Genomic DNA, 10,588 nt, shown 5'->3' with positions numbered 1-10,588 from the left:
ACCAATGATTCACATTCACATCAATAGTATGCATTCAGCCTAAGTGGTGAGGGACTTTCCATGGCTTATTCATCATAGGCAGAGTTCGTAAACAGGTTATTTACCTTGATACCGTGTGCATATTTCTAAATATCTTGGAGCTGATGTTATCAAGCAGTCTTCCATTTCAAGTGAAGGAGGACTGCTGCTATGGAGATCCATAAGGCATCTCACTGAGTGCCAAAGAAATCTCTTGAGAAAAGCTCACAGGTGGAAGAGGCCACATATGTATCTGATTAAATCTGATTAAATCACGAGGTTTTGGACTAAGACTTTATGTAAAAATATGTTTGTATTATGGAAGCCAGATTATTTTAAATTCTTTTGGATTCCTTAAGAGACTATACAAACAACATTATTATTGTTAATCAGTTAATTTAGATTACAGATTCAGGAAAGCAGGTATTGTTTGAGCTTCACAGAGCGCATCATGGTGTATGAATAGGATTAGTTGAGTTTACTAGAGGAAGAACACGCCATAACTAAATACTAGAGCAGGGACTTTCCTTTGCTTTTGTCAAGTCTTCTCCACATAGCTGAGATGTATCAGCCCAGACTCTTAAAATGCGAGCATGCTAAAAATGTTAATGCTATATAGTCCAGGACAGTGTGAAGATGTACCGAAAGTCACCTATTAAAAATGCCCAAGCGGGCACCCAACTCCTATGATACCTGTTTGGCTGCAGTGTGACCATTCAAGGCATTCTCCTTGGAAATAGCAAGGAGAATAAAAGGGAATATCCCCTCACTTTACTGTGACTGTGTCACCTACTGTGGCCAAAGTAAGATGAAAGCTCCAGTGTGTATCCTTCCCCCCATGCTTAGTATAAATAAAATCTAGCTGTTAGTCATATTCTCCTAAGACTGTCTTTCACCAAGCTGACCTTTCAAACTTGTATGCATGAGATCAATCATTTTTTTGAGATTTGATTTTGGAACACACTTCACCTATTCATCCTCCCTGGAGAAACAGTAAAGAATAACTGGAGAGAATTACCCAAACAAGCCAAACAGATGTTGTGGAAAGATTTCCTCCCACTCAGTCATCTTCTGTCTGAAACTTATCTTGTACTTATCATAGATGTCCCTTTCCATTTGTCAAGTACGTTAATTTACTACTTAAATATGTACTGTTTTGCTTGTAATGGAGACTTCTTCCAAATATTTTCATGAGGGGATTAGACTAAGATTCAAATTTTCTTTGTGCATGCACATGAAATTTTGAGATAGTGACAGACAAAGCACAACAAAAATCCAGTTTTACCAGCAGACCAGAGTTAAGTTGCAGACTTCAAGAACAAAGCTGAATTGACAATGCTGCTATCCTTCAGCATAAATTTGTATTGCAAGTTTGTCCATTTTATATATAGGTATTGTTTCCATACTGAAGGAGTTTTGTAATAACAATTAGAAAGCATATTTGCCAGAAATAGCTAATAATGCTGTGCATCATGGGCAATTTAGCTCAGTAGGATATCCTGGCCTTTCTGATTTTCATGAGGAAGTACAGTGAACTTCAACAGAGCCAGTCTTTCCCAGCAGTGTATGAGAGAGTTGTTGCAATGTGCAGGAACAAAACAGTCCAGCAGCAGAATGACAGTCCAGGCACATTTAAACTGGAAGAGGTGATGGATTGGCCCATTAGTGTTTACTTTTGTTGCTGAGAAGTCAGAGTGTTGTGCTGTTCCATGATGTGACCCTGGTTCATCACAGGATCTGTGCTGTGTCAGTGAACTAATTTGATATTCACTGTCTAGCATTTGCCTGATATTACTTGTCAGTGCTTTCTGGTATCAGACACCTTCTAGCAGTTTAAAATACTGGGCTTATTAAAAGCATAAATTCCCCTCACTCCTGTATCCAGAAATTTTTCTGCTGCCAAAATCTATGAATAATTGTACTCGGGCTGTCTGATATAGCACTGATGTGAGAAAGGGTCATTTGTAGCAAAAAACCTAATTTCCTTTATAAAGCCAGTTTTACTACTAAAAATTGAACAATGGCCATCTAGTAATTGCTGAGGGCAGAAAAATACATTAAAAATCACATTCATTTTAAATAATTTACATTCATATTTCATGGAATTACAATGGCTTCTGCTGTCTAGATGCCATCTATCTATTTATTTATTTATCTATCTCTATGTATGCACACACACTGATTAAACTTTCTTTCTGAGTTAGATAAAAAGTTAAATAGACAAAACAGAGAGGGTCACTAGCAGATTACTTTGTGTCCTGCTGCAAAATTTGAATCTTTATTGGAAATACAACAACGCTAAGTATTTTCAGTGCTAGGATTTCAGTTTTCATACCTTTTAACTGTAGATATAAAAAATTAAGGAAAATCTCGGGTTTTTTACATAGATGAGTGAAATTTCTTAATGCAGATACAAAATTTGGAAGACTTAAAAACAATTGCTTTAGGATTCAGAAACATATTCCCCAAAATGAGCTTCTCAGCAGAGAGGAGCATGAGTAATTTCAGACCAAATATAACAGCATAGGACCTATACAGTCCACTGTTGTTTCATATTCCAACATATAAAACATCTGTGTTAAAGTAATACTGAATGTCTGAAGAGATCAAAATTTCTTCTTTCATGAAGATTATACTGTTGATTTTCAGTTGTCCTTCTGGACTTCAGTGGCTTATAGTAAAAAAAAATGCTCCTAAAATAAAAACATTTCCAAGAACCTATAGCAAACATTTATTGGATTTTTACTGGTATTTGAAGCAGTATGTCACACTATTAATTTTTGCTGTACATAGACAGAACATATTTTCCAAACTCTGCAGACTCTCGAGAGGATGAAAACCTATTTCCCACCAACTTCTACCAACAGAGTTTACACGTACTAGGGTATGTCTTTTTTTTCACTCCCTTTATGAATTGCTACAAAATAATTTATAGCAGTTCTGAAACCTTTTATTTGTGGCAGTGCCATCCACATCCCAAAAGGTCCTGGCATGGTCTTCCTGGCCAGGAGAGGAGCAAAAGAGATTTCCAGAGCACAGCAATATTTGCATGTATTTTGTAATGCTTTCAGATCCTTCTCTAGTTCATGAAGAGAGAGTACATTCTCTTCTTCCCTGTACCTACTAAACTGGTGGTGCCTCATATTTTTTGCCAATAGTGATGTTACAGCTCTCTCCAAATAGCTTTCTAACATCAGAAGACATGGATACTGCTAGTTTCTCTCTCAGAAGGAGAGCAAATGAGGAAGTGTGAAAGGGGATTTTACTTAAACTTCTTTAATAGCCATCACACTCATCAAAATAGTGCAAATGGGACACAGTGAAGATGACCATTTGCTATTGGTAAAGATTAATATTTCCACTCTAGAGGTAGGATTCTAGGCCAGTGAAGTATATCTGTGTCTCTAAAGACTGGTTCCTTTCCTATCATGCTTCACTGTGTTTTGCATAGCTACATGCTAACCATGAAATACACCTTACTTCAGAACATCTCAGTATGTTACCATAACAGAACTGCTGGAAACATTACTCCAAGCTATAAAGCATCAATCTTGCCTGGAAATCTTGATTGCTTTCTTTGTCAGTTATGAAATTAATAAGAAAAGTGAAGACTGTGGCTTTTCATGCTGAAGAGAAGCCTTTAATTAGTGTGTCATGAAATCCTATTCTCAGAATTATTTTATTTGGTTTAGATAAGAACAGAATCATACAGGTCAAAAATCAGCTGAAGGGCTATAAACCATTGTGCCAAATGCAAAATAGAGAGTGAAGGGATTTTTCTTCTTGTACAACTCCAGAGTTCAAGTCCAGAGCAGCTATTTAAGTTCTAGGAAACTACTCATTAATAGACTTCAGGAAGGACACTAAATTAAGAAGTGATACTAAATTAAGGATACACTGTAAAGGAGCAAGAAGGAACATGCCAGACCAAAGCTCTAACTCACAAAAGCGCTAACAAGGTGTCTAAATTGGCCAGCTCTCACAGGCTTCATTTTAAGTGTATGCTTAATGAAGTTGCATTGCTAAGATATTATTTTTTCTCTGCCCCTTAGTCTTCTGAGTCCCATGGTCCCTTATGTGCTGCACATCCAAGGGGAGCAAAAGGGCAGTCTCACAGGCATCAGAGAATGGGGTAGCTGAGGTTTGAGCTAATGCCAAATGCTCCTCCCTCCTCTCCCTCCTCTTCAAATCTGGCAGTTCTTGTACAGCAGTAGACTGCAACAGGCATGGAGAAATGAGTCCAGCTGGAGCAAAACTGGCAAGTGGGGTGGCATTTTCTCATGCGGAAAATACACTGGTACTTAATGATGCTTTTCAGAGCCAAGAAAATGCTGCAGCAGAAGGAGGATTGCTAAAGTGAAACTAAAAACCATGGTGAGGCAAGAGTGATCAGAGTTGCCTTTTTTAAACTGTGGCATCTTTGCAATATGAAACATCGCTTGTACAGAGCCAAACACAAAGACAGCACTTAAAATTAAACAATTGAAAGTCAAGTTTGAAAGTCCCTTCATAAAAGGTATGTTGTAAAAGCTGATAACAGTTATGTGAAATGGGCATACGGTTTATTTTCTTTTCAAGACTGTTTCATGTGTCTGCAGAAAGCACAGTTTTGAGCTTACTGCAAATTGCATCTCAGTAATCAGGCTACGTGAGGCTGGATGGAAACTTGCTCCATGGAGTCTGAATCTCCTCCAGGATAAGGAGTAAGTACTAAACTGTTTGCTGGCAAAGCAGAGAAGCAGCCCAAAATAAGTTGAAAATCTGTCATTTTTGGATAGCATGATTGTGCATAGTCTGATGATTGTAATACATCCTGAAAATCTCTGTGCTTACTAAAGAGCTGGTATCCACCAGAGCCTAGGAATACCTGGAGGTAAACGAAGTGGTTTCCTGGATATGCATGTCTGGAACTTCAGATGAGTTAATGGCTGTCAGTCCAAATCACTAAGCACACCATCTTCATATTATCTCCTAGCATCCTAATGTAGCTTAAGTACTTAGGAAGCTTGTTAGTGATGTAGTGGTTATTAGTGTAATCAAATTTAGCTTTCAGCTTTAGGTGACAGTATTACCCTGGTCTTAGTCTTTTTTTTGTTTTGTTTTCAGGTTTCTGTGACAATTTGAGTGCTTTGACTTGATTGCTACCCAGTCAGTACAGAACACTCTTCTTTTTACCCATCCCTAGACTCTGTATCTCTGTAGAACACACTAATATGATAGTAACCAAATTTTTCCTGAAGAAAAAAAAAGGCCATGAGCATTTCTGTACCAAACATCATCATAACCCTTAGAATATGTATTTTGATTTAACATGGGACTCTCTACCTCTAAATACAAATGTCTTGATGGTAGCATATAGGAAAAATAAAAGACAAAATTATTCCATTTTAGATCAGCTCAAAAAGGTGCAGTGCTGAACGCAAGCCAATATGGAAGGGAAGCTAAGACACAGCCTCTTACCTATTTATTCAGCCACTGGTTTACTAGCAGCAAGCAGCTTTTCTTGATCAAGAAGTATAAGAGCTGTTTGTCTAGCACTTCATAGCAAGGGACATACTGGAAGAATGGTACACACAACCTTTCTCCATTTGTGAATATGTGCAAGGCTAGCAACAGTCTTGATCTCATTATTACAGTGGCTGACACAGATCCTAACACAGAGACTAATGTGTCATCTGTCTTGCAAATGCATATCATTTAAACAAAGTAGAAAACAGCCTAAAGTCATTTGTCATGGGTTATAAGAACAAAAGCCCAAGTTAGTCTGTGAGCAGTAAAACTAATGATGCCTGATGGGTTTTTATCTCAGTCTCTCTACTGTGATTTTCTGATTCCTGCTGAAGGGTGAGCTCATACTCATGCCTTTTCCTCAGTAGGGATGCTGACTGCAGACAAGTAACATCTCTTGCCTCTATTCAGCCTCTTGTAGGAACTTAATGACTTAATATCATCTCCTTTGTCAGATTTGATCAAAATCAGACAGGATATTCTAAAGATATTTAAAAGCAGAGTAGCCATAGACACACATACATGGAATAATCACATAAATGTCATTTCCTGATTAAACCAGAATAAAAACAGTCATCACTTTAAAAGACTGTGCATGTAAGATACACCTAATATGTTTCTGCTTGAAATCTAGGACTTGCAGAAAGATTTTCAGATATGTTTAGGTACCTTCCTAACAACATTTCATTTCAGAATTCAGGATTCTATGCTCTCCAAGAATCTACTATAAAACACACTGAAATATTTAAAGCTTTGGAAGAAATTATTGGTTGGATTGTAATTTTTTTGAGACAATAAAGTATATGTTACAACGTCCACTATAATTATATCTAAACAATCATAACTGTATCATGTTGCTTTAATTAAAACTTTTAACTACTCCTACTAGTTAACTACTGGACAAGACACAATCATTTATGTTAATTATATCAAGGAAGAAGTGTTTATTGTTCCTGTTTGAAATAGTGTCTTGTATATGGGCTAAACAGTGGCTGAGCTAAACAGCTGCATCTGCACTTGGATGTACCTTTGGAGGATGGGAGTGAATTCCTTCAAAGCAGAGGCAATGCTCTTCTGAATCCTCTGAATCCATTCAGTACATTTCATTAAGACCTCAGATAATAGAACCAATTTTAGCTTTTATTTGAAATGGTGTGCGTTTCTATTCCTCATATCTACCCAAAAAAACCTTACTTAAAATAGGAATTTGTCTTTGCTCTTTTTTCAGCTGCTTTCACTGTTTTAGTAGTTTCTTAATATTTTTATCTGGCACTGCTTCACTCACCAGGAGCAGATGATGTTGTCATAACACCTGCTTAGAGACTGGGATAGATGTCATTCTTCCTGACCAATTATATTGTCCTATATTTATGGTGACTTACATTCTCCGTTGCTTACAATGTCAGTCCATGTACCTATGAGCCATTTGTCATCTTCCCCTGGATGGTAAATGTTCTAGGTAAATGTTTGCTAGTAACTGTAGCACTGTCTCTCATGATGTAGCTCTAGAGCAAAAAAAAAAAAAAAGAAAAAAAAAAAAAGGAAAAACAGAATTTCTCTGTGTTTTCACAGAAATTTACAGCACTGGGCATATAAAAGGTGATGTGTAGAGTACAGAGTGCTTTCTTCTGATTGAAGTGATATTGATAACATGTTTCAGAAATAATAACTCCTCTGAAACCAGTGAGGCTATGCCAGCTCCTCTGTGGTTTAAAGCAAATTAAATGCAGCCCCATGCTCCCCAAGCCAGGCACCATGATAGCATCTGGGGGCCTGGACTGCAGTCAGACTGCTATAGCACTAGGCATGTTCAAGCACACAATGTAATATAGTCCTCTCAACACACAGAGGTTGATGTCTAAACGTGTCATATTCAGTTGTATAGTTGTATTTTTCTAAGAAAAACAGTAGAATTAATGATGGCACTAACAACAATATATACAGAAACAGATTTAAGCTAAGTTTAATTTTGTGACCCAGCAAAATCTTCCCTGTCTAGAGGTTCTTAAAATATTGTCACATTCTAAAGAAAGCTTGCACATGCTGACACCAAACTGTGGGAAAAGTCATTGCTCCCATGAAATACAGAAAGTTGGCCCTTCATAACACTTTTAACAAAGAAGCGACAATGTGCAGTTTATGAGAAGTAATGTAAATTATACCTGCAACCCATTAAGCTCCCTTTTGTTAAGAAGCTCTGAAGTGCTGATACAGTTCTGGTATCAGCAAATCTGCCATGTTATTGCAGTTATTCATTGCCCACAGCAATTCAAGAGAAAATTAATTAGCATCTCCCCACCATAAATCTCAACAGTATTAACTAAAATGCCAGTTCTGTAATCACTTTCCATTAAAGCCAAAAAATACTAATTAAAATTGATTTTTCCCTGTGCTTTGGTAAACTGCTGCCAGTATAAGGATTTCAGCGGTAATGCTGGATGAAGGGAGACCTTTACTTAAGTGAATTTTGTATATTGTCTTATCCCCTTTATAAAATAACAATGTGTGAAAGGATAAAGGGTTTGAGAGCAGAAGCTGACAGGTTCCATGAAGGAGAAAAATGTGAAATCACTGGGGAATGTAACCTTATTAAAACTGTAATATCCTATATTTTCAATCTGGAATATCTCTGTCTTTCAGGCAAGTGCCTATTAATACACCTCAATCAATAAGTGATGGAATATTCTTTTAATATTTCTAGCCATTTAGTGATAATACTGAATATAGATCAGCCGAGTAATTTTGCTTCAGTATAGTCATCTTCTAAGGGTTTTTCAGTATGCTGGAAAATTAACATACTGCAGACCAATTCAGTTTAGTTCCAGCTTGTCCCTGCACACTTCAGGAGACAGAAAAAACAAAGTCTGTTTTAATGATCAACTTCCCCATGGTGCAGCACAATTCCCATTAAACAACATGAAGCAAGAGTACTGTGAAAAGTATATGTATATCAACTCGTGCTGTAGTTAAAGACCAGATCATGCTGCTTAGACCGTCACGGTCAATCTCAGCGCTGAAGTTTACTAACATTTTCAAAGCTGAATTAGCAAGATTATAATTTAGCAACAGTAAGTGAGGGTCTCTGTGTCTGAGAGACAGTCTGTTCTTAATGGCAAATGAAGAACAAATTTGCCTGTTGGGCATTACTTTAACAGCCAGGCAATTAAGCAGCACTGGAACCTTTACATACACAGATTTATTCCACTTCAATAGGAGAGCAAGAGGCAGGAGCAGTAGTAGACAGTTTGTCCTAAGAATAAACAACCACTACAGCAGTGGGTTTTACTGATACTTCTTGGTACTAGAAAGCTGCTGAAATATGGCTATTAAGTATTTCTGATCATTGTCTGCTGGCTGCAGACAGCTGGGTTACAAGCTTTAGATAATAGAGGATATATGCATAGCCATGCTTCCATCGGATGAAAGGGGAGTATATATTTAGTTTTCTGGCAAACCTTGGCTTACAGTGATCACACTCCCTTTTCCCTGACTCTACCCCCTGAACTTGATGGTTTCTTTATTTATTCTTCCTGTTGGCCACTCAGCTGATTCTGTCCCTCACCTAAATCTGTATTTGGCATCTCCTTCCCATCCCTGATACTCATTTTGCTCACTTCCATCTCACTCTCAAAGTCCAAACCCTCACCTCTGACAGATTCAGCACAGCCGGTTCAGCTCATGGCCCTTTTTGAGCTTTCTCAGCCTATTCTTGCTCTGATTTTGACTGATCCCTATCCTAATCTCACATTTGATTTTAGCTGCTCGGCAGCATCCCTCCTGGATTCTCCTCCTATATCCAAACTCGCAACAACCCATGGTGATGCTTACTTCTTCTCAAGGCCAAATCGTTCTTGATGGGAGCTTCTTTTACTTGATCTGTTTCATTTATTCTTGCTCAGGTACTTCTTGATAGGTAGACTAGATCCTTCAGAAGTTTTCATTTTGGGCCCTCAGTTATAACATTCATTATCTGCTCTAGGATGCCACACAATAACTACTTCAGCCAAGAGTTGCTCACAAGTCCACTCCCTACTGTTAAAGAAGTAAATTTTTGCTCTCTATAAGGGTTTTGTTTGGAGCTGATTACTATGGGCACCCTACAAATGCTTCTGTTTTTCTCAGCTCAAAAAACTGAAAGGATATTGCCTGAAAAAGACTTGTTTTCATGAGAAGTAAAAAAAATGTAAAGGGTGCTGTCACTATCTCATATGTCAAAACAGGAGTATGTAAAAATCATCATTATAATGAAAGATTAAGTATAATGAATGTAATAACATTTCTATTTGGTTCATCTTTTCACAACTTGTCTTCACCACTGCATACAATATTCTGGATCCATTGTTCCTGTTTCAGTTTTACTAATTCAGATATACTGAAGATATAATCACAGCCTAGAATTAAATATAAAAGTGTCAATGTCGAGGATTTAATTATAACATACAGCATACAGCAAACATAAAATAATTTTTTTTCTGAAATTGATTCCGACAAATGCATAGAATAATAATAAGAAAAATCTGCAGAGCATTAGACAAGAGCGATTGCTTCAATTCCAACCCAGAGCATTTTCCAAATTTCCAATACTTGTAATGAAAAAAGGGTATATTTTCTTATAACTGTGCTATAAAGTGGGGATATAATCTCATCATGCAGCTGCTCCATTTGCCATCAATTATTTTGATGAAAGCAGGCTAAAGCTCTGCAGTGATCAGCAACGGAGATTAAATAGACTTCAGTCCTGATTACAAATCTTCTCTTATCCATTTTACTGGCTACAGGGTACCCCTACTTTTTGTTATAGAACTGATAAAAAAACTTCTTTGCTTCACATTTCAATTTTCAAGGATTTGTTACATTGTATTTTTTCCCACGAAATATTATTTTCTTTCAATAAATGTAGAAAGAATTATAAAATCTATTAGGGCTGATCAAGAGTCCTTTTGATAGGGGAATCCTTTCTCAAGCGCATTATATGAAACTATGAATAGTAAGGAAAATCGCTCAACCAGTTCTGCACCATTAAATTATCTCTCAGCAAGAGCGGATATGTCTTTACTATAGG

Source organism: Lagopus muta, chromosome 1, assembly GCF_023343835.1.
Source record: "Lagopus muta isolate bLagMut1 chromosome 1, bLagMut1 primary, whole genome shotgun sequence".
NCBI lineage: Eukaryota > Metazoa > Chordata > Aves > Galliformes > Phasianidae > Lagopus > Lagopus muta.
The sequence above is the reverse complement of the archived record's forward strand: the minus strand, read 5'-3'. Positions refer to the sequence as shown.